The 25,032-nt window shown below is 45.3% G+C and overlaps 1 protein-coding gene across 2 annotated transcripts in view; it reads right to left on the reverse strand.

Moving 5' to 3' along the window:
* CCNI (cyclin I) overlaps nt 1-25,032 on the reverse strand; it is a 69,800-nt gene that overhangs the window by 40,880 nt on the left and 3,888 nt on the right. Inside the window, exon 1 of one of the 2 annotated variants that reach the window (XM_063135294.1) lies at nt 7,260-7,395. The exons of the other annotated variant lie outside the window; for it this stretch is intronic. The gene's annotated coding sequence lies outside the window, so the exon portion shown is untranslated. Of the gene's footprint in view, nt 1-7,259; nt 7,396-25,032 lie in introns of those variants that run through there. 2 annotated transcript variants of the gene reach the window in all.

The raw sequence follows: 25,032 nt of genomic DNA on the forward strand, positions 1-25,032 counted from the left end.
TTCAGCAGGTGTCATTTGTATGCATGTTGCACCTGGTGAAATTCCCTCTCCATCACAACAGTTAAAGCTGCAGGAGCCCTGCCCTCTTGATCAGATACAAAGGAGGGCACTGGTCCTGTATCTTTAACTGTTGTGATGAAGAGGGAATTTCACCAGGTGCAGCATACATATAAATGACACCTGCTGAAATTCACTTTATTATTCAAGTGTTAAAGATACAGGAACCCTGTCCTCCTTTTCATATGGTCACCCTAAGCAAGACTGCATCTTCCATTGAAATGAATGGGGAAACCCAGGCTTGCAGAAACTGTGTGCAAAGAGCTCTGGGTTGTTGTACACAGGTCCAATCCTTTTTTAAAAAAAGCTAGATATGTTTAATCTTCATTTCTGTAACTACTTTTCTATATTTGCAAGTGGAAAATCATGATATAAATTACAAAATAAAGTAAGCAAAATAAAATTATGACATAGAAACACATGGTTTGCCATATTTAATTTCTGCCCAGGTTACGCAGGTCTGGGAAGGCATGCAACATTATGCCATTTTGCCACTGACTGATCATTTTGTGTGTGCGTTAAGAAGGCCGGCCACAGGCTTCTCTGAAAATCCTCTCTTTTAATCCGATACTGCTAAAACCAGCAAGCTGGAATGCGGTTTCAAATGTCAGCAGGTGGAATATTCCATGGGACAAGCACCTCTGGGCTCACAGGACAAAACAAGTTGAGCTTTTCGTCTGGCGAAAAGCAGAATTCAAAAGGGGCAACAAAAGCTATTTTTCCAACATTTCAGGACTAACCATCACCCGCTGAATGTTAAATCCCTACTATGATTCTGACGAGAAAAAATGTTATCTTATCCTTTGCTTATTCAGAGGCTTAATTCAATCCTCATGCCAAACTCTAGCTTGAGGTTCCAAACTAACAATGCTCATATCAGGTTTCAGAGAAGCTTCGTCTTCAGTATCCACAACACTCTACTTTGTACATTTGCTTCTGCCTCCACCATGCAACAGCCTTTGGAGGCAGAGCAATAGCCATAACCTTGGTTTGTCAATTCAGATACTGCACCAACCGTGGTTAGCACAAACCATGGTTTCCTAAGTCACTACTAGAAATAGATTCTAATGATGATTTGCTAGCCAGTCACTAACCCTGATGTGTCAACTCCAATATCACACCACACCATAGTCAAGCCTCCTTAACAAGGGTATGGTGTGATGAGCGGGCAATTTCAAAAGGTTGGGGGGGATTGCATTGGCCACTCTGGAAGTTTATGGTGGATGGGCAAAAAAGCCCATTCAGCTGAAATGCAAAATGGGAGGCGCACAGAGTTTTCCAGCTTCGGAGGTTTCCAGTTGCGCCCTTAGACATTTCTAAAAACAAAGTACCAATAAAATAAACTATTTGAGGGTGCAATCCTATGCATGATTATTTATTATTATTATTCATTGCATTTATATCCTGCCTTTTTTCCTCCAAGGAACCCAAGGCGGTGTACATAATCCTCCTCCTCCTCTCTGATTTATCCTCACAACAACAACCCTGTGAGGTAGGTTGGACCGAGAGTCTGTGACCGGCCCAAAGTCACCAAGTGGGTTTCCATGGCTGAACATGGACTAGAACCCGGATTTCGTGACTCCCAGTCCAACACTTTAGCCACTACACCACACTGGTTCTCCCACTACACTACACTACTAGCTGTTTAGACAGGAAAAATATCCTAGATTGGGGCATGTTGGGAGTTGTATGACTTTTTTCTGTCTAAACATACATAGGGTTGTGCCCTAAGTCTATTTCAGAAGCCAACTTAAGGCTGCCTGCTCCTGACCCACCTGTTGTTTAGACCAGCCTGCCTGCCTGATCCCATACCTTGGTTAAAAACCATTTCTGCTGCAGGCTTGAGTCCATGGGAAAGCATTTCAGCTTCTGCCTGATTGTGAAATCTGAAACGTGACACCGTGGATGTTGGCCAGCTCCTTGGCCAAGCTGTTGACAAAGTCTGGGATCGTGAGATTTATGAGGCGGCTGTGTGAATCTGTGGGATTTAAACTGCAAGCAAGGTAGCCTTTTTTCCTGCTTGTTTCCAGGCAAATGTACCACAAAGGAAGCAAAGGTTAGCTCAGCCATATTTTTAAAACCAATGTTTAACTTCCACAAAGTACATTCCAAGCCATCTAGTTACACCTTTATAGAGTGAATTAAAATAACCTTGCAGGGACAAGGGTTTTTAAAATGTCCTTAGGCAATCTGAGCTGGAGACACTGGGCTTCTCTACCCTGAAAGAAAAATCCTGCACCGGAATCTTTGCGGGATTCCGATCAGCACAATACACATGCCAGGTTCTATATATTTCATTTACAAAGCCAATAGATGGGGCTGTGATATGCCACGAATTCCAGAAGTACACCATCTCTTTGATTGCGGTTTATATTTATTACTGCATTTTTTGCGATTTATAAAATGGTTGAACAAAGCTTAAAAATGACGGTCGAGACACTCGTGGTTGACAACACCCTGAAAATGACTTGCGAACTTCCGTGAGTGCTCAATCATCAGCGCATGATAAATGCCTCGTGTAGAAACGGTCTTCAAGAAGAGCACTTATTGGGTAGTTACTGATGAATCACCAAAAAATAGGAAACGCATCAACACCAAAAAAGGAGGACAAAATTGGAGACTCATTTTCATAAAATGTGCATATGCTAATTCATACGTAGAGACACAAATTTAGAAATAACAAGTATAATTTAAGCAGAAATACAGTACATCCCACCCCACAGCCCAGAAGACCTAGGTGTGTGCCAGTTTAGATTGCTGCCCAGGTGCTAAATGTTGTTGGGCAGCAGTTCTTAAGATTTTATTTTTTAATCTTAAACTGGGATTGGACTGGCCAACCCTTCAGACAGAGAACTTCAAATATGGGCCAGTCCTCTGGTTAGCCTTCAAACAGAGGACTGCCCTTTGTAAAAGTGGAGCCATGGCCAGCCTAAGCCCCTCCAGCAGATCGTAACAGACCAGCTAGTTTGCAAGTCAAATATTCTATGAGTCCATGTACACAAAAGCCTGCTTACATATACCTGAACACGTCGTAAATTCCCTACACAAGATGCATACCCTCCGTTTTTGCAAGGTACAGATCACACGGTAAGCTCCTTAGCAAACAGGACTTTGAATACCTGGAATTTGGGTGTAGGGCCAGCTGATGCAATCCTGTTCAGTTGGGTTACTTATATCTTCACACTTCTGAAAATATCTTCATAACACATTATTGGCTTTTGGCCCTTTTCTATTGAATTTTACTTGTCCAAGCAGCTCACCCAACGCATCTGCAAGTTGTGGAACGTGCCGTTTGGGATGTTTGAGAGCATCCATGTAAAATTGCAAATGTGAGAGGAAAAAAGAAAAAGAAAGAACTGAGGCCATGGCTAGACAAGGGGGTTGGAGGGTGACGATCTTACGATTTTATGATCGCGAGATCGTCGCCCTCGTCTACACATGGTGCCCAATATCGTGGCTGCCATTTTGATTTTTTTTTAAAGGAAAAGGAGAGCATGACCGCTTGAATGTAAGTTAAGTTGTTCTTGTTTTTAAAAAAACTTGCCCTCCCCGGTTACTCGCGAGGAGCCAGGACAACCCGTGACGCCTGCCCACATGTTCCGTGGTCTTGGGATCATCCCAAGACCACGGAAAAAACTGGGGAAATGGGTAGGGCAATATCCCGGGCCAAGGGAGGGATAATCCCTCCTTGCTCCCGGGATGCCCTATGCGTCATGTGGATGCACAGGGATGATCCTGGGGCGATCCCCAGGATGATCCCCGGGATATCAGCTGGTCTAGCCATGGCCTAAGTTCCTTATTTTGCAAAAGGGGAAGGGGATTCCCATTGGCTTGTTCCCTGGCATGATTTAGTTGGAAATGAAAGGTACTTTCCACCCCTTTACTGTTTGTTTCACGTCATAAAAAGAACCTGTTTTGGTTTTGCTCTTGCTTCCTTATCCAAATAGATTCTTCTGGATGTTGACAGAACTGCAGAGCTGTAAAAACCCAACTGAAATCGGAATGGACATCCAACTGAAACCAAAAGTCCCACTGCCTCTAATGTACACAAGATGGGTAGAGCATAGTTTCTATATGCACCTGTCAAATTATGTTAAGACAGCATGACCGTCTTCCCTGCCAGCCAGTACTGGTTATTTCTCATATACAAATTCAGGCAGATTTAACCTATAATTTAATTAATTAAGCAACCCAAACTCATATGATTCATTTTGCCTCATGCAGAGTCTCACACATAGGGATCATCTACACCAAGCAGGATATCCCACTATGAAAGCGGTATAAAAGCGGTACATAAAAGGCAGGAGCCACACTACTGCTTTACAGCGGTATTGAAGTGCACTGACAACTGTTGGGGCCCACTGACACAAACCATATACCGCTTTCATACCACTTTCATAGTGTTATATCCTGCTTGGTGTAGATGCATCATGGGCCCCAACATTTCTCAGTGCACTTCAGTACCACTATAAAGCAGTAGTGTGGCTCCTGTCTTTTATATACCGCTTTCATACTGCTTTCATGGGGCATGTCTAGACGGGGCGATATCCCGGGGATTGTCCCGGGATTGTCACTGTGCATCCATATGACGCACAGGGGATCCTGGGAGCAGGGAGGGAAGATCCTGCCTTTCCCCGGGATATTGCCCTACCCTTAATCCCAACTTTTCCTGCAGTCTCGGGATGAACTCGAGACTGCGGGACCTGTGGCTGGCTGTCCCGGTTTATTATTATTATTATTATTATTATTATTATTATTATTATTATTATTTATTTATATAGCACCATCAATGTACATGGTGCTGTACAGAGTAAAACAGTAAATAGCAAGACTCTGCCGCATAGGCTTACAATCTAATAAAATCATAGTAAAACAATAAGGAGGGGAAGAGAATGCCAACAGGTACAGGGAAGGGTAAGCAGGCACAGGGTAGGGAAAAACTAACAGTAGAAAGTAACAGTAGAAGTCTGCACAACATCAAGTTTTAAAAGCTTTAGGAAAAAGAAAAGTTTTTAGTTGAGCTTTAAAAGCTGTGGTTGAACTTGTAGTTCTCAAATGTTCTGGAAGAGCGTTCCAGGCGTAAGGGGCAGCAGACGAAAATGGACGAAGCCGAGCAAGGGAAGTAGAGGCCCTTGGGCAGGCGAGAAACATGGCATCAGAGGAGCGAAGAGCACGAGCGGGGCAATAGTGTGAGATGAGAGAGGAGAGATAGGAAGGAGCTAGACCGTGAAAAGCTTTGAAGGTTAACAGGAGAAGTTTATATTGGATTCTGAAGTGAATTGGAAGCCAATGAAGAGATTTCAGAAGCGGAGTAACATGGTCGGAGCGGCGTGCTAAGAAGATGATCTTTGCGGCAGAGTGGTGAACAGAAACCAACGGGCTGATGTGAGAAGAAGGAAGGCCAGAGAGAAGAAGGTTGCAGTAGTCCAACCGTGAAATAACCAGTGCATGAACAAGCGTCTTGGCAGAAGAGACAGACAAAAATGATCGAATCCTGGCAATATTATACAGGAAAAATCGACAAGATTTAGCTACTGCCTCAATATGAGGAATAAAGGAGAGCGAGGAGTCGAAGATAAAGCCAAGGCTACGAGCTTCCTTGACCGGAGTAAGCGTAACATCATTGACAGTAAGAGAGAATGAGAGATGAGGAGAAGGTTTAGGAGGAAAAACAAGCAATTCAGTCTTTGCCATGTTAAGCTTCAAGCGACGATGAAGCAGCCAAGCTGAGATATCTGAAAGACATGCCGAGATACGATCGTGAACATCAGGAGAAAGTTCCGGAGATGACAGATATAGTTGTGTATCATCGGCGTACAGATGATATTGGAGACCATGAGATTGAATAAGCTTGCCCAAGGTTTAATCCCGGCTCCTTGCGAGTAACAGCGAGGAGCCGGGAACCAGGCATGGGGCATGGAGCTCCGTGCCTATCAGGGGTGGGGTGGGGAGAATAGGAGGATTTTTAAAAAAAAAAACACCACCACCTCACTTTTTCGCAGGAGCACTCCTGCGCTTTTTTCCGATTAAAAAAACAAAACCAAAATGGCGGCACAACGTCCTCTTCCTCCTGGGATGTCGCACGGCACGTGTACACTGAGTGGGCGGACCTCGCGATCATCATATCGTGAGATTGTCCCCCTCCACCCCCGTCGTATAGCCATGCCCATAATGGAATATCCTGCTTGGTGTAGATGAGCCCATAAATAAAAAGAGATGGCCTTGGTTGGCAACTATTATTCCCCGCCCTTAAATTTTACCGGCTTTATTTTGGTTGCAATCTTATGCACACTTACCAAGGAAGAAGCTCCATGGAACAAAATGCTGCTTAATTCTTGAATAGACATGCTTAGGATTGTACTATTAGTGTATCCCTGTTCTTTCCTGCTAGAAGTGGTAGGGAAAAACAGATCAGTGTAAAGAGTTCTTGGGGAGGGAGTGGCGAGTACAGGCAGCAGGGAAATTGGGGGTGGGTGGGTCAGGGCACCCTTGGGTAAAAGCCTTGGAGGGCCGCCGGTTGTGCATCCCTGGACTAGACTCTAGTTAAAAGCATGTCAGATAACAGAACCCTGGCTGAGTCCCTGAATAACTGCTGTCAGTAAAAGTAAACAGCACTGGGCTTGGCGGAATACTGGTTAGACTCGGAGCTTTATCACACCAGGGTTATACTGTGCAATCACTGCGAATTGCGTGCAAAGGATTCTGAAGTTTTCCAGTTTATAATCTGCTTTGACTATGAAGTACTCCCATGCATCCTGCTTTAATTGTGCTTCAAAGGCAAAAGACCCGCCCCTATTTTACTACTACTTTTGGAGCGAATCTTTTGTTCTCCGAGCGGCCACTGGGGATGCAGGAGCAGGATTTGATATGTTTAAACAAAAATTAAACAAATGCTTACATCTGCGTAAGTTTTAAAGCTAAAGACATCAAAATTGACACAGTAATAGATATTAAGGAGAGCTTTAAGCATACCAAATTTGAATCAGATTGGGTCATCTGTTGATTTTTTACGATTTTTTACATTTCCCCCCTCAAACCCATTTCCTGGTATGCAAAGGATCTTAGGAGTGCTGCCGCCCGGGGTGCGATTTAGCTAGCAACAACAACAACGCCGACAGCTAAACGCTGTAGGGGATAATTCGAGGGAAACAGGTACGTGGGATGAAGCTATCAGTCTAAGGAGCTTTTCTACAGCCACTCACCTTTGCTTCCTTTAAACTGCTGTGGTCCATACCTCCCCTTCCTAAGACCTGCTACGCATGGGTGTCTCTTGGGCCGCCCATGTTCTCAGCACGGCCTTTCCTGCTGTGACCTGTGTGTTCTTGCCACTTCTCAAGTTAGATCTGGCAATTTTGCTTTTGTGTACGAGGGGAAAAGGAAGTAGCTTTCAGTGACGCAACCAAAAGCAAAAGCAATAGATAAAGTGACTCACAGTGGGGAGAAAAGTTGCTGTATCACCATTCTCCACCTTGGCCGGTTCCTCACATGATGCAAAGAGCCCTGGCTCTTGCAGCAGTAAAAAGGAAATGGGGGCTGGTCTAATAAATAAAGACTCAGGACTACTTCTGCCATTTTCTTTTAAGTGTAAACACATGCAACATATGAGGAACACCCGTGAGGAACAAAGGATTGGGCCACATGTCCCATCAAATGTGTACATTTGGTGGCAAATCTGGGTTTGCATGTGGGCGAAGTGCAAAATTAGGGTGACCATATGAAAAGGCGGACCGGTCAATTTTGCAGCTTTGCCACTGCAAAAACCTATCAAGGCAAAGCTGCGTTCTGCTGATTTTTATCTAGAACAGATGACATCAAACTGGAAATTGACGAGGGAGAACTAATTTAAAGATAATTGACAGATGTTCATATTTGTAGCTAGAGCTTTGGAAAGTATGTTTGAAGGCATTGATGGCACAATCCTATGCATGTTTACACATAAAAGAAGTTCTAGAACTCCCAGCATGGGCCTTGGATTGCTCTTCCTGAGTCAATCGCTGTATTTGCAGCCTTGGGTGGGTGATCCGTCATATCCTAGTCTCCCAGTCACCATAAGATTGCTCCGTCAATAAAGTTATACTTTAATAAAATGATTAAAATGTGTCTGGTTAAGTGCTGGTTTATCATCCCAGAACCTTGGCATTCATTAATGTGAACCTAGGAAGCTGAGAACAGACCTTCTTCTTTCTTGCTGAGCCATTCAAGTAGAACACTGGAGACACATTTTTACATTTACATCTGCAGGTAAAAGGCATAGACACACTTATATTTTTAAACAAACACAAATAAATAAATACATTCTAAACTTAAAATGCAGGAAACGGGTCTGTAATATCCCACCTACTATTCCTCTCAGCTATTCCCCTGCATTTACTTATTTATTTATTTTATATCCCACCTTTTTTCCAAGGCGGCATACATAATCCTCCTCCTTTCCCTTTTTATCCTCACAACAACAACCCTGTGAGGTAGGTTGGGCTGAGGGTCTGTGACCGGCCCAAAGTCACCCAGTGGGTTTCCATGGCCGAGCGTGGACTAGAACCCGGAGCTCCTGACTCCCAATCCGACACTTTAGCCACTACACCACATTGAATCTCACTTGCATGAACGTAGCAAGCTAATGATCTATATACTTTTCAAGGTCTAGAACACTGCAAAAGAGGAGCACACAGCACGCTCTGACATCTGATGAATGTAATTGACAATCCTAGACAAACCTTATGAATATCCCAAAGCTCAGAGATACAGGAGTCTGTGCTGACAGTCAGATCAATGGGATTGACAACATTCACCAGTTTATGTCCAACATGAAGGAACATAACCCAGTAAAAATACGTGCAACATTTGTCTGGGGTTGTCAAGTTCCTATGTGAATGCTGACATTCATCAATTTTCAGATATTCTGGGTAATACATACACTGCTCAGAAGGTTACAACTCATTTTCCTTTTCCAAATTACTACCCCTAACGCTAGCATACTGTAGGGCTAAACAACACAATGCATTAAATATGTAGCATACAGTTTAACCTGTCTTTTTTTTACTAACTAATAGGAAAACAAGTGACCAACAGGGGGGAAATCTAACCTACCCATGGTGTGGTGATTTAAATCTGGATCAGGACCACATGTATTTACATGTAAATAAAAAAAGGAAGTAAAGCTAAGCTCCACACTACATAGTTTAAATATGTATTTCCCCAATTCCCCCCTGGTTTTGCAGTTTTTCCCAAGTCAGTAAGCATTCTGTGGCCCCTGACCACTCACTCCTTGTTGGGTTATTTGTAGGTGAGTAGGTAGATTCTTCACCTATGCCTTTTTTCCATCCCCCAAAATGTTCTGTACTGCTGCAAGGTACTTCTGTACTTATACTCAGAGAATCCAGGTTGTTCTTTGTTTCTGAGATGCCTTCAGCTGGACATGGAAAAATCCGCTCATGGGATGCAAGGATTAAAGACTGATCCGGAGACAAGCTGCTGAGTCTATCTCCCCCACCCACCTCAAGTATTCAGAGGGGGCAGATGTGTCTCAGCACTGACAGCGACGGCAAACAACCGAGGGGCACTTTCCCCAATTTGGATATAATCCCAGGCCCCGTATCTCCCTCACACAAAAAATAAAGAGAGAGAGAGAAACATTATCTCAACCCCTCTTAATCTAGCCATGTTAATCTTGGACACGGATCTTAATTGAACATCTGCCAAATGTAAGACACCGAGAAAGATTCATCTTTGTATTAAGAAAATAATACAGGCCGGAGGGGAGAATGCAGCCCATAAATATGCAAGCACTTAAAAGGGACACTTTCAAGTCGAAGCAGAACAGAGGCTCTGCAGCACCAAAAAGTCATCCTGGTTGCTTGCCAAGTGGCTGCAACTAATTTCCATACACACACACACACACACACGGAAATGTGTACACACAGAGAGAGAGATTTTAATCTGATACATGCGTTTACAAAAAAGATAACAACACAAGAGCACTGAAAGCACACCCGGCAGATACACACGGAGGCGGACACATCAAGAGCATTTAACATTAGTGTAAAGTTTGACAAGTGTTTTAAAGTGTTTTAGGAAAATGGTGGGGAGTTTCAGGTTGCCCCATGCAATGTGGTGCCTCCGAGGTTATACATGTGCCAATTTAAATTTGGCCGATCCTGGATTTGCCCTAATTCCGTGTCCATGGCTGAACTGGTTTATGTGTGTGTGTGTGTGTGTGTGTGTGAACAGCCAGGGGCAGAGGAAGAGGAGGAGAGGAAAAAAGCATCTTAGGAAATAGTAATGTTACATAACTTTTGTATTACATTTATATCCTGCCTTTTTCGCATACAAAATCCTCCTCTCTCCTTTGTATCCTCACAACAACAACCCTGTGAGGTAGGTTGGGCTGAGAGTCCGTGACTGGTCCAAAGTCACCCAGTGAGCTTCCATGGCCTAGTGCAGTCTTGAACCTGGATATCCTTAATCCCAGTCCAACACTCTTAACTACTTATTTTCCTCTTTTTTAGATTACTTTATTTTTTAGTATTAAAAAATGATATGCCACTGTACCAAAATTGTGCAAAAGCAGCAAGTTTTTTAAAAAGCAAAATCCAACAATAACTGGTATGTTATCATCTAAACCTACCAGATATAAAAACTAGAAGAAAAGCCAGAAGGAAACCAGTATTAAACCGGAATAAAACCGGTTTGCACATAGCCAGACTCTGCTTGGATACGGCAAATAAGCATTGCCTCGGGGCAATCAAGTTTTTCAAAAATGGAGGAAGGGGTAGTGGAAGCAGAGATAAAAAGCTGGATCCTCTCTTCTTTCAGGCTGCTCACGTGCCACAAATGACAAAGACAAATATTTGTGGAACAGCAAAAAGAAGAAATCCAGGCCAATGGTCCAAGTGATGTAAACAAGCGTACTGAATAAGTTGGTTATGTTGCAATTAGGGAAACAGGAATAGTTAAAATTACATGTGGTGGGAGGGTTTTGGTAAGTTTCTTATTCTTAAAAAAAATAAACAATTCAAGACAGAGGAAATGGGGCACCAATGTGTGCATACACACCCATCTAATTAATCTAGGCGCCATCCTATGCGTATTTATAGACAGAAATAGTTCCTTCAACTCCTAGCATTGCTGTCTGGGAATGCTGGTAGTTGTAGGACTTTTGTATATCTAAACATCCCTAGGATTGTGCTTTTAATTAATTACATCACACCTGACCCCAAGCTGGCACCATCCAGATGTGTCTGATTCCAACTCCCATTATCCTCACCCAGCATGCTGGCCAGGGAATGATGTTTGTTGCAGTCCAGCTTGGGAAAGAGTACTCTAAGAAATTCACATAGAATTTGTTATTCCTGCCCTGCCCTCCCCATAATCTGTCCTCACAACAACCTTGTGAGGTAGGTGCAGCTGAGGGATAGTGACTGTCCCACGGCCAAGCAATAAGCTACATGACTGAGTGGGGATTTTAGCCTGGGCTGCTCCAGTCATTATCCAACACTCTAACACAGGGAACTTGGTACTCTCCAGATGTTGGCCGTGCTGGCTGGAGTTTATGGGACTTATAGTCCAATACATCTGTAGGGCACCATATTGCCCAACCCTGCCCTAATTATTACACCATTAGCTCTGTGGGCTAAACAATGAACTGGTTAGGATATAACCAGAGAGCCAGTGTGGTGTAGTGGCTAAGGTATTGGACTACGAGTCAGGAGATCCAGATTCTAGTCCCCACTCGGCCATGGAAACCCATCCTCTCAGCCCAGACTACCTCACAGGATTGTTGTTGTGAGGATAACATGGAGAGGAGGAGGATTATGTACGCTGCCTTGGGTTCCTTACAGGAAAAAAGGCAGGATATAAATGCAATAAATAAATAGATAAATAAGGAATTTAAGCTGCATTCCTATGCACACTTACCAGGGAGTACACGTCACTGAACACAATGGAGCTTACTCTTGAGTAAACATGCATAGCATTGCACTCTTAAAAACATTTTAGGCACTAATCTAGTAGTAGTAAAATGGCGTATTCATTACAAACATATGCATCCTTACCCCCTTATGTTCCTATGAAACGTCATATTTCTGCTTGAAGAAAACAAGAGCTATTTCAGCATCCACTTGCTGAAAATTTAGCCGGTGTCTTCAGATGTCACTTAGGTTCACGAAGTAGGAAGCAATTATTTAGATTGGCACACAAAACGAACCCTCCTGCCATCTGTTCAGATGACTCATCCGCCAGCCTTGCTCTAAAGAACACCGGTAAAATATTTTGGCAATACCTCACCATTAATAAGGATGTTTACATCAAGTTATCAGAGTTTCCCCAAGTCCAGCAGGCTTTTCTACTTCAGCAAAGTTGATCTTTCAAAAGTGGGTTCCCCAGGTATGAAATCTCCCTTTTTGGAGAGCTCTCGCTCCGTATCCTCAGCTGAAGCAGCTGGACCAACCAAAACCTAGTCTGCTTTGAAGGGTGAAGGTCACTGGAAACATTGGGCCTGTTCAGACGACACACTAACCCATGGTTAAGGCCCTAACCCTTTTGCAGCAAATGGTTAGTGTGTTTAAATCCTAAGCATTATTACGTTATATGAACTAAAGAGTTCATATAATGCTTAGGATTTGCCACTGAGGCAGCGCATGTCAAATGTTTGTGTTTTCCTGGCAACAGGCCTATTAACAGTCCACAATTTGGGGTTTCCCAAAATGTGGGTCCCAAGCCCACAGAGATCACCGACGGGCGGAGCAGAGCTGCAGGCAGGAGAAAATGCATCACAGGGAAACTGTACTTGCAGGATGTAGGCTAACCATATATCCTCTTTTACAGAGGACCGTCCTCTATTTGAGGGGCAGTTTTGTCCAATTCAGATTTTTTTAAATTTAAATTTCATTTCTATATCAACCAATAGCCAAAGCTCTCTGGGAGGTTCACAACAATTCACAGGATGAAATATAAAAATACAAAATTTAAAAACAATGTAAACAATTTCAATAAAATGCCAGCGCTGTTCAAACAGTGGCATAAACCTGGCGCTGAAAAGATGGCAATGTTGGGGCCAGCTACCAACACGTTATCTTTAAAGATAAAGACCTCTTACGCATCAGCTGTTAGCACCTGGACAACAGTCTGCACAGGCAGGCGTACAGGTCACCTGGAAACAGTCTTCAACACGATGGTGAGATTTAGGATACTTCTATTTGAATTATAATAATTATTTCTAAAATGGCATCTATACATATATATTAGCACATGTAAATGTGTGTCCTTTAGACAGGGGGAGGGCAGGTGTGTTTCCTCTTCTTTGGCGATTCATTAAGTTGCCACCCTGGATCAGCAGAAAGTGGTTTACGTGCCAGACAGAGGAGTAAAGTAGCACAGAGAGGTGAACTATCAGGTTGGCAGGAGAAATGAAACCGGGAGGTTACTTCTTCACACAGCACAAAGTTAAATGATGAAACTCACTACTACAAAATGTAGCGATGGCCACCAATTGGGATGGCTTCGAAAGGGGGTTGGATAAATTCCTGCAGGAGAAGGCTATCAATGGCTACTAGTAAAGGGTGACCATATGAAAAGGAGGACAGGGCTCCTGTATCTTTAACAGTTGCACTGAAAAGGGAATTTCATCAGGTGTCATTTGTATATATGGAGAACCTGGTGAAATTCCCTCTTCATCACCACAGTTAAAGCTTCAGGAGCTATACTAGAGTAACCAGATTTAAAAGAGGGCATGGCACCTGCAGTTTTAACTGTTGTGATGAAGAGGGAATTTCACCAGGTTCTCCATATATACAAATGACACCTGATGAAATTCCCTTTTCTATGCAACTGTTAAAGATACAGGAGCCCTGTCCTCCTTTTCATATGGTCACCCTACTACTAGCCCTGATGGCTATGTGCTACCTCCAGTATGAGGCAATAAGCCTGTGTGCACCAGTTGCTGGGGAACATGGGCGAGAGGGTCCTGTTGCCCAGTGTCCTGCTTGTAGGTCAGTGCGTGAGCAGAGTGTTGGACTAGATGGACCCTTGGTCTGATCCACCATGGCTCCTCTTATGTTGTCTGAACAGGGGAGGTATAGCCCATGAGATTTCTAGGCTGAAGATCTCACAGAAGTCAAGAGAGGACAGAGCAGGTTTCATAAAGTTTACTGTAGCAAATTGAACATAAAAGCAAGCAGAAGCTTCCCAGACACCCAGCGCTTTCAAGCCCTTCTGACTTTTAAATGGGGCCAAGGACGCTCTGGCTACAAACTCCGTCACTGTGAAATTGGCACTGAATAGAACACAAGAAGGGCAGGCAGGACCCAAGAGGGAGCCACAGATGGCAGCTTTCTCCGCTTACAGACGCAAACCAGCAAGGTTTCACTTCTGCTTCCCCCCCCCCCAAAAAGAACCCAAAAAACCAACCCTGGCATTCATTTGATACTTCTGCTTGTTGTTTCCCCTGCCTCAAATGTCCCCAAAGAGAGCAGTCTTGTCCCAAGAAAAAGCGTCAAACTTTTAAAGTAAACACTATGTATACTTTGTAGGCTTTTGGCATATTTGCGTGCACGGTCTTCCTGAGGCGGAACTGTGTTCCTCACACAAACAGACAGCCGCTGTCGGCCGTGCAATACATGAAACTAATTCAGCCTTCCCCATCGTGTGGCTTTCCAAATGTGTTGGGACTGCAATTTCCATCATCCCCAGCCAGCATGTTAGGAAAGGCCGATTTTTTTTTTTAAAAAAAAGGAACTCACATCAAGGACTGGTTGAAATATTAAAATTGTTTTCATGGGTTTAATATCATAACATCTCCCCTCACAAGCACATAAATACAGGGTTCATACAGATAACTCTTTATTCATTTTGGTAACTACCAAAATGCATATCATTAAGATAGGTGGGGTATGCATGTTAGGAGGGTCTATATATAAGGACAGATGGGTAATTTCTTATTTCGACCCTACTGGTGATTCCAGACATTGCAAATTTAAAAATTCTCCCAACCCCATCTAGTGTTTTGTTACTTGGTCACACTAGAGCAAGGATCCCCAACGTTTTTGGGCCTGTGGGCCCATTTGGGGATTTGAAAAACTGCTGTGGACACCATCACAAAATGGCTCCCATGGAGGATGTGGCTGGTCACATCATGGCTGCCGTGGGGGCCTGGCTAGTCAAATGTGAGCTAAAGAGGTGTTGTGAGTTCCCCAGGGGCATCTGGCTGGCCTGTTCAGAGACAGGAGGCATGAAGGCTGGCCTAAGTACAATATGAAAAGGGCTCCTGTATCTTTAACAGTTGCATTGAAAAGGGAATTTCTGCAGGTGTCATTTGTATATATGGAGAACCTGGTGAAATTTCCTCTTCATCACAACAGTTAAAGCTGCAGGTGCCCTGCCCTCTTTTAAACCTGGTCGCTCTAGTATAGCTCCTGCAGCTTTAACTGCTGTGATGAAGAGGAGATTTCACCAGATTCTCCATATATACAAATGACACCTGCTAAAATTCCCTTTTCTATGCAACTGTTAAAGATACAGGAGCCCTGTCCTCCTTTTCATATGGTCACTCTAAAGTACAAGTCAAACTGGATAACATTGCAAGACAGTATTCTGGATTCTCCTGCTGTCAACAGGGACCATTCCCAAAACTCCAAGTGCGTGGATCAGCTCATGCCATGTTCAGTTCTGGCAGCTGGGAGAAGGCAATGAGCTGTCTCTCTTCCAATGAAGATGAAGATCAGGACACAGAGCAGGGCTTCTGGGTCTACTGCAAATAAAGGTTCTTCTCAAGAAGCATGATTGTACACCAACTTCTCCAGCCTGCTGCCTTCCAGATGCGTTGGCCATGCTGACTGGTCATGATGGGAGTTGTAGTTGAACAGAACTAGAGGGCACCAGGGCAGGACCTACACTACTGCTTTAAAACGGTTTATAACAGTTTTGACAACTGTTGAGGCCCAGGACACACTCCATATACAGTTTTCAAAACACTACCGTAATCTATACCAAGCAAGATATTGCTCTACGAAAGCAGTATGAAAGCAGGCAGGAGCCACACCAAGCAGGATATAGCACTATGAAAGCGGTATACGGTAGGTGTCAATCGGCCCCAACAGTTGTCAATGCACTTCAATGCTGCTATAAAGCACTAGTGTGGCTCCTGCCTTTTATATACCACTTTCATAGTGCAATATCCTGCTTGGTGTAAATCTGGTTGGGGAAAGCTGGTTATATGCATCCTGCAGAAGAGATGTGATGGCCGGGGGGGGGGGGGGGGGGATCACGGGAAAAGGGAGGAAAACTAGAAAAATGAAGAAATAATCCATTTTTTCTGGAGATTTTTTTGGAAACTTTTTGGAAAACACATCATTTTTCTAGTTTCTCCCCCCTCAGTTTCCCCCCAAGCTTTCATATCTCCATCTTGCAATAAAATGCTCTCAGTCATTCTGACAACAGTTTTACAATGCTTCAGGGAGAGTATTTGACTGCAGATCACATGTGCGGAAGGGGGGGGGGGAACACACACACAACGGAATGGGTTATCTTCAATAACAATGCAAACTCTGGCTGCTTGAGGCCTAGAACTAGACATGCCCTAGGTTTGTCTGACATGCAAACACACAGGAACATCTGAGTGTGTGTGGCAGGGGGCGGGGAGAGAGAAACTGCAGGGGGGCTGGTGTGGATAGTGTGGATAAGGAGACATTTTTCTCCCTCTCTCAAAATACTAGAACCCGGGGTCATCCCAAGAAGCTGATTGGTGGGAGATCCAGGACAAATAAAAGGAAGTGCTTCTTCATACAGCACATAGTTAAATTATGGAACACACTACCACAAGTTGTAGTGCTGGCCACCAATTTGGATGGCTTTAAAAGGGGGTTGGATAAATTCCTGGAGGAGGAGAAGGCTATCAATGGCTACTAGCCCTGATGCTATCTCCAGTATTCGAGGCAGGCCTGGTTCAGACAACACGCTAAACCAGGTTAATGCATTCCCTAAACCATTTTGTGGTTAAGCAGCATGGTTTAGTGTGTTGTCTGAACCAGGCCACTGTAAGCTTGTGCACAACAGTTTCTAGGGAACATGGGTGGGAAGGTGCTGTTGCACCATGCCCTGCTTTGTTGGTCCCTGGTCGATGGCTGGTTGGCCACTGTGTGAACCGAGTGCTGGACTAGATGGATCCTTGGTTCTGATTCAGCATGGCACTTCTGTTCTTAACCCTTGCCCTACCACTGTGTGCCTCCCCAACCGCTCTTAGCAGCTTTCCAACGCTTGACCAGGAAAACCCAGTCTCAGTGGCGGGGGGCGGGGGGGGGAGCCAGGAGAAAGGGTTGCAGGGGGGAACTGCACCAGGTGACGAAAGGGTTAAGCACATCCCTGCAAATGCTCACCTCTGCTTTGAATGCTGGAGGCCAATATGGGCTGGGGAATTCTGAAGACTTGCCAAAGGCCTAATTCCGCTCCCTGTTTGACTATGCAGGCTTTGAGGTGTTGTTCTCATTTTTTATTATGTGTGCACACTTTTTAAAAATCTTATTACCCACTCCAAATTCTCTGTTCCAGACTGGCCGAGACCACAAAATGGAAGGAAATGGCTGAGGCAAGACAACACACGTAACTATCAAATGAAAAGAAAATTGCTCGCCTCTCTCTCGCGGCCTGCCTGCCTCCCCGACTCCAAAGTTCAAATGAGGAGAAAATACGTGATTTCAACAGCTTTGGAAATAATGATCTTTGGCCTGGGGAGAGATTCTCATGATAGATTTCAACAAAAGAAAGAGTATTTTGCGCTGCCTGCGTTTAGGATACATACTGTGTGGGGTGGAGAGACAAAACACGCACGTACAAACACACACACACACACAGTCTTCGTAACTCTTAGGGCAAGTCACAATTGTCAGTCCATTTCTGGGCCCAATTCAAATGTCTGGTATTACCTTTTAAAGTCCTAAAGAGGGGATCAGGCGTCTGGAAACAAAGCCCTATAAGAGAGACTGAAACAACTGGGCATGTTTAGCCTGGAGAAGAGAAGATTGAGGGGAGACATGATAGCACTCTTCAAATACTTAAAAGGTTGTCACACAGAGGAGGGCCAGGATCTCTTCTCGATCATCCCAGAGTGCAGGACACGGAATAACGGGCTGAAGTTACAGGAAGTCAGATTCTGGCTGGACATCAGGAAAAACTTCCTGACTGTTAGAGCGGTACGACAATGGAACCAATTACCTAGGGAGGTTGTGGTGTCTCCCACACTAGAGGCATTCAAGAGGCAGCTGGACAACCATCTGTCAGAGATGCTTTGGGGTGGATTCCTGCATTGAGAGGGGGGTTGGACTCAATGGCCTTGTAGGCCCCTTCCAACTCTACTATTCTATGATTCTATGAGTTGGGGTCAGTTTACCTGAAAGACCATCTCCTCCCATATATAACCACCTGGGTTATCTCCATCTAATTCCACCCCTCACTCAGTTAGTTGGTATCACATCCCACTCCTTTCAGTAGTAAAGTTCTCTTCTCTCTCCTCCCACTCATGTCCACATCTCCTATAGATCTCAGTTTGGGAATAGAGGAGGCAAAATATAAACATGCAAGAAATGTTTAAACTGGGACTGGAAAATCCAGGACACCTGGTCACCCTAGCTCCTAGAAATTTGGTGCTGGTACGTAGGGACATTTAATGGTTTCCTATTCTTCGTTTGCAGCTTTCTTCTGGCAAATAGAAAAAAACAGTCTGGGTTCAGACAACACAATAACCAATGGTTAAATAATCAATGGTGGGTTAAATAGTCAACGGTTGTTTATTGCATCATCTGTCGGGACTTTTTCACACCACAATTGGTTATTTGGCTGAAATAAGCAACGCAAATAACCAACGCTGTGCAGACTTGACGATTTGAACAACTGTTTGTTATTGTGTCATGTGTCAGGCACCGTTGACAGATTCCTTACAGCTGTCCCCTCTTCTAGTCCTTCCCCCAACCAGATGGTTCCTGGCGGCCTTATCAGCTTGCTCTCGGGTCTGGTGGTGCTGCTGCTGAATGCCAGGTCAGTCCAAAACAAAATCTCTCTCATCCATGATCTGATTGTGGATGAGGGGGCTGACCTGGTATGCATCACTGAGACCTGGGTGGGGGAACTGGGAGGGGTTGCTCTCACCCAGCTCTGCCCTCCTGGGTACTCGGTGCAGCACCAGCACAGACTCGAGGGCCGGGGAGGGGGGGTTGCCGTGATCTATAGGAATACAATCTCCCTCTCTAGGCTTCCTGTTCAGTCGAGTGCTGATCTTGAGTGTCTGTACTGTGTGTTGGGTACTCGAGACAGATTAGGGATTCTGCTGGTGTACCGTCCACCCCGCTGCCCCACAGTCTCCCTGCCTGAGCTGACGGAGGTTGTCTCGGACCTGGTGTTGAGAACCCCCAGGATGGTGGTTCTGGGGGATCTCAACTTCCATGCCGAGGCTGCTGTCTCTGGAGCGGCTCAGGACTTCATGGCTGCCATGACAACCATGGGGCTGTCTCAACATGTCATCGGCCCAACACACGCAAAGGGACACACGCTTGATCTGGTTTTCTCGACTGGGCAGGAGGATGGTGATCTGGAAGTGGGGGAACTAACATCTACCCCCTTGTCATGGTCAGATCACTTCCTACTGAGGTTTAGACTCTCGGCGGCCTTTCCCCTCTGCAAGGGTGGGGGGCCTATTAAAATGGTCCGCCCCCGGAGGCTAATGGACTCCGATGGATTCCAGAGGGCTCTGGGGGATTTTCCTGCTGGTATGGCCGGTGCTCCTGTCGAAGCCCAGGTCGCTCTGTGGAATGCAGAGATGACTCGGGCGGTTGACACGATCGCGCCCAAGCGTCCTCTCCCTCTGAGCAGAGCCCGGTCAGCTCCTTGGTATACACCTGAGCTGAGGGCGATGAAGCAAGAGGGGAGACGGCTAGAACGCAGGTGGAGGAAGACTCGTGCTGGGTCTGATCGAACACGGGTTAGAGCTCACTATCGAGCCTACTCTGTGGCGGTGAGGGTGGCAAAGAGGCAGTTCTTTTCCACCAGCATTGCGTCTTCTCAGTGTCGTCCGGCGGAGCTTTTCCGGGTGGTTCGCGGCCTGTTACACTCTGGGCCAGGGCGAGAGATGGTGGAACCCTCGGTAGCACGCTGTGACAAATTTGCACGGCACTTTGAAGATAAAGTCGCTCAGATTCGTCATGAATTGGACACCACACTTAATGCAGCTCCACTAGTAGAGGTGTTCAGAGCGCCGTCCGGTTCAGTTTTATTGGATGAGTTTCAGTTAGTGAGGCCCGAGGATGTGGACAAGGTGCTTGGCCAAGTCCGGTCGACCACCTGTGTGCTTGACCCTTGCCCCTCATGGCTCATTACATCAAATAAGGAGGGGATCGCCGGCTGGGTCCAGGAGGTTGTAAATGCCTCCTTGAGAGAGGGAGTGGTGCCGGCCTCTTTAAAAGAGGCGGTAATTAGACCACTCCTGAAGAAGCCTAATCTGGACCCGGAGGATGTTAACAACTATAGGCCGGTGGCTAATATCCCTTTCCTGGGCAAGGTGCTTGAGCGGGTGGTTGCAGGACAACTCCAGGCACTCTTGAATGAAACGGATTATCTAGATCCATTTCAATCGGGCTTCAGGCCTGGTTTTGGAACGGAAACTGCCTTGGTCGCCCTGTGGGATGACCTCTGTCGGGAGAGAGACAGGGGGAGTGCGACCCTGTTGGTTCTCCTGGACCTCTCAGCGGCCTTCGATACCATCGACCATGGTATCCTTCTGGATAGGTTGTCTGAGCTGGGAGTTGGAGGTACTGCGTTGCAGTGGTTCCGCTCCTACTTGGATGGCCGATTCCAGAAGGTGGTGCTGGGGGATTATTGCTCTGTGCCGTGGCACCTAAGCCATGGGGTTCCACAGGGCTCTATCTTATCCCCTATGCTGTTTAACATATACATGAAGCCGCTGGGGGAGGTTATCCGGAGATGTGGACTGAGGTGTCATCAATATGCGGATGATACCCAGCTCTACCTTTCCTTTTCATCAAACCCAGGTGAGGCAGTGGCTGTTCTGAACCAGTGTCTGGGCACGGTAATGGACTGGATGAGGGCTAATAAACTGAGACTCAATCCAGACAAGACGGAGGTACTGTTAGCGGGTGGTTCTTCTGTCCGGCGAGGTGATGTTTGCCCTGTCCTGGACGGGGTTGCACTCCCCCTAAAGGATCGGGTCCGTAGTTTGGGGGTGCTCTTGGATCCAGAACTGTCACTTGAGGCACAGGTGAACTCAGTGGCAAAGAGCACCTTTTATCAGCTCAGGCTGATATACCAGCTGCGCCCTTATCTGGACAGAGATAGCCTAGCTACAGTTATCCATGCTCTGATAACCTCTCGTTTGGATTACTGCAATGCGTTATACGTGGGGCTGCCTTTGAAAACGGTCCGGAAACTTCAACTGGTGCAAAACAGGGCAGCAAGGTTATTAACAGGGACTGGCCGGCGAGATCACATTACGCCAGTCCTTTTACAACTTCACTGGCTGCCAGTCCAGGTCCGGGCCCAATTCAAAGTGCTGGTATTAACATTTAAAGCCCTAAACGGTTTGGGGCCAGGTTATCTGAAGGAACGCCTCCTCCCATATGTACCTACCCGGACCTTAAGATCATCTACAGGGGGCCTTCTCCATGAGCCCCTGCCAAAGGAAGTGAGGCAGGTGGCTACTAGGAGGAGGGCTTTCTCCGCTGTGGCACCCCGGTTGTGGAACGAGCTCCCCAGAGAGGTCCGCTTGGCGCCTACACTGTACTGCTTTCGTCGCCAGCTGAAGACCTTTTTATTCACTCAGTATTTTAACACTTAATTTTAACTTAAATTTAAATTTTACTGTTTTAACTCTGTATTTTAATCCTATATCAACTTTGCTGTATGGTTTTATCCTGGTTGCGCTTTTTATACTGTATTTCGTAATTGTGTTTTAAACTGTTGGGTGTTTTACTGTGGTTTTAATTTTTGTGAACCGCCCAGAGAGCTTCGGCTATTGGGCGGTATAAAAATGTAATAAATAAATAAATAAATAAATAAAAATTTCGTGGCACACAGTTGGTTATTTTCGGCGACTACAGAGTTCCCTGGCAAGAGCGACCAAAGGAGTGGCTGCTGCTCTAGTCCAGCCAGCAGAACTCACAATGGCTGATGGGATACCAGCGGGAGGACTGGGAGGGAGTGACAGCAGGGGATATGTCAATCAAAAACACCACTGACTAATAGTCAACTTGACACTGGCCTTAATCCACACCACAGTTGATTATAATCATGTCATGTGGGGATTATTGATTAACCCCTCAATAATCAACCATGGAATTGATTGTTAACCCAACACTGACTACTGTGTTGTCCAAACGCAGCCAGAGTGTCTTTCAGGACAAACCTCCTACCTGACGGTGGGGCTCAGATAATGGGAAGTTAAAGGGATGTCATTTTATCTTCACAAAATATTTTACAGAAGAAAATGTCATCACAGAGATCTACAAGGAAATCCCTCAAGATGGCAAGGAATTCTCCACAGTTGCTTTGCGAATTCTGTTTCAGTCCAGGCGCACACTACAAAAACATGCACACACAAAAACTTACAGCCCACAGGGACAGTTCCCCCCTCCAAGAAGATTGAAAACATAAGCACTGTAAATAGCGATATCCAACCTAAAGACTGCATATGCCAACAACCAAGTCATCGCTACAACAGCTGAAAACATGAAAGAAACCAAGGGAAAGAGAACTTCAAAGAAGGCCTTGTACAATATCAACCTCTGAATAGGTTGCCTAAAGATACACACACACAAATTTAAATTATTTTAAATTTTGTTTCAACTGTTTTCTGTTTTTATTTTCATTTTATCTTGTACACCGCTCCGAAATTTTTCAATGGGGAGCGGTATATAAATATTCTAAATAAATAAATAAAGGGAAAACAGAGCCCTAGTGCCTAACCCAGTGGTTGACAACTTGTGGCCCTCCAGATGTTTTGTCCTACAACTCCCATGATCTGTCATGATTCCAAGCCGTCCTGCTAGGAACTATCCTCTAAGCTTAATTAGCCTAACAAAGCGAGGCAGTTGCCTATCAACTAAATCAACAGTTTCCCACATTGCCTGACAGGCTTTTACTTCAGGGAGGGTCTTCAAGGTGAAGCCTCTACCGAGTAGTTACCCTAATGGACCACCTCCCACCTCCTCTCAACTCTGCCCACTTGAGTCTACTGAGGTCTATCAACTCCAATGTTTCCTCCCCCTCTGACAAAGACTGAGTTCCTAGGGGGTGGGAAGGGTGATCTCTGAGCCTGGGCCTCCTGTTCGATAAACTCCTAGAAAGATTCCTCCTTGACTCCTAGAGAGATTTGGAGAATTTCTTCCCCCACTTCCTGTCTTTGCTGGTGTATGTCTCCTTCTTCTTCACTGTCCAAATCCGATTGAGGCTCCAAAAGTTTGTCTCCTACACTAGGGAAAACAGGCCTGATCCTCACATGATCCCTCACTATTGGTTCTGCTGGTTAAGGCTCATGGACATTGTAGGCTGAAACATCTGGAGGGCCACACGTTGCCCACCCTCCATGGACTGCAGGCTGTCTTCTGAACTGCAGGAAAAGACATTTCGGGTTATGCAGCAAGAGAACAGCAAACACACTCCTTCCAACGGGTTTTGCATGGCCAGATGTCCCTTCTAATTGATATTAAGAGTTGGCATGACATAAGGCAATGGTGTCGAATGTGTGGCCCCCTCCAAATTTCATTGGACTGTAACTCCCATCATCCCTAGGAACATAGAAGGTGCCTTTCATGGAATTTGATCATTGCTCAGTCTAGCCCAGTATTGCCAACACTGACTGGCAGCAATGGCTCTCCAGCGCTTCAGGCAGGGTTCTTTCTTAGCTCTATCCAGAAATGCCAGGGATTGAACTTGGGACCTTCTGTATACAAAATCTGTGCTCTACCATTGAGTTACGGCCATCCCTGTAGCCAGCATAGCTACAGATAGATGGGAGCGGAAACACCACACATTTCCCATCCCTGGTGTAGTCTGTATAAGAGACACAGGCCGTAGCTAGACCTAAGGGTTATCCCAGGATTGTCCTGGTGTCAAACCTGTTCATCTAAGTGCCACACAGGGCATCCAGCGCTCAGGCAGGGACAAACCCGGGATGATCCTGGGATAAACCTTAGGTCTAGCTACGGCCACACAATGCAGAAGTGAGTCCTCAGAAGTAAGACCCATTGAGTTCAATAGGACTGACTCCCAGGCAGGCAGGTATGTATAGGATTGCAGCCTCAAACTGCAATCATGGCTGCAATCCTATACATAGTTACCTGTGAGTAAATCAAATTGAACTCAATGGGACTTACTTGTTAAGAATAATTTCTCAGCCTCAGCCCTACCCCATTTGCAATAGGGGGATAATCATACTGACCTGTCTTATAGGATTGGCTGAATGATGGTAGTAAGCTAATGAACGGGAAACACTTTGAACACCCACACACCACTAAGTATTCTTAAAAGCAACCTCAGAAGGAGCTTTGCAGTCTAGCAAGTCATGCTTTTTAGTTTTGTTTTGAAAAAAAAAGCCATTTTCCAGTCGAGGAGGGTTTCCATTAAAACGTTTCCATGTGTCACTTATGAAAAATGACCCAATGCCGTTAAGTTTAAAATCCTCCGCAAAAGAAAATGGAATCCTTTGAGCCCAGCTGAATTACACACGTGAAAGAACGTGGGACTTTCTCTGTGCAAAACCTTTCTCCGTCTCTTGCTTCTTCGCATGATTTGTTCTGCAAACTTTTAGTGGTTTGTAAAATTTATTCCGGTTTTGTCAATCACAGGGAGGAGCAGGACATTTTGCTGGGCACTGAAGCTCACCTAGATTGAGCCCAGCTCAAACTGCTAGATTATTCAGTCTCCCCACCCCTGTCAGGCATCTGAGATTTCAGCCGGTGTTGGACATACACTTTCAAGCATGTC

This window comes from Elgaria multicarinata, chromosome 10 (genome assembly GCF_023053635.1).
Source record: "Elgaria multicarinata webbii isolate HBS135686 ecotype San Diego chromosome 10, rElgMul1.1.pri, whole genome shotgun sequence".
NCBI classification, from domain to species: Eukaryota; Metazoa; Chordata; class Lepidosauria; order Squamata; family Anguidae; genus Elgaria; species Elgaria multicarinata.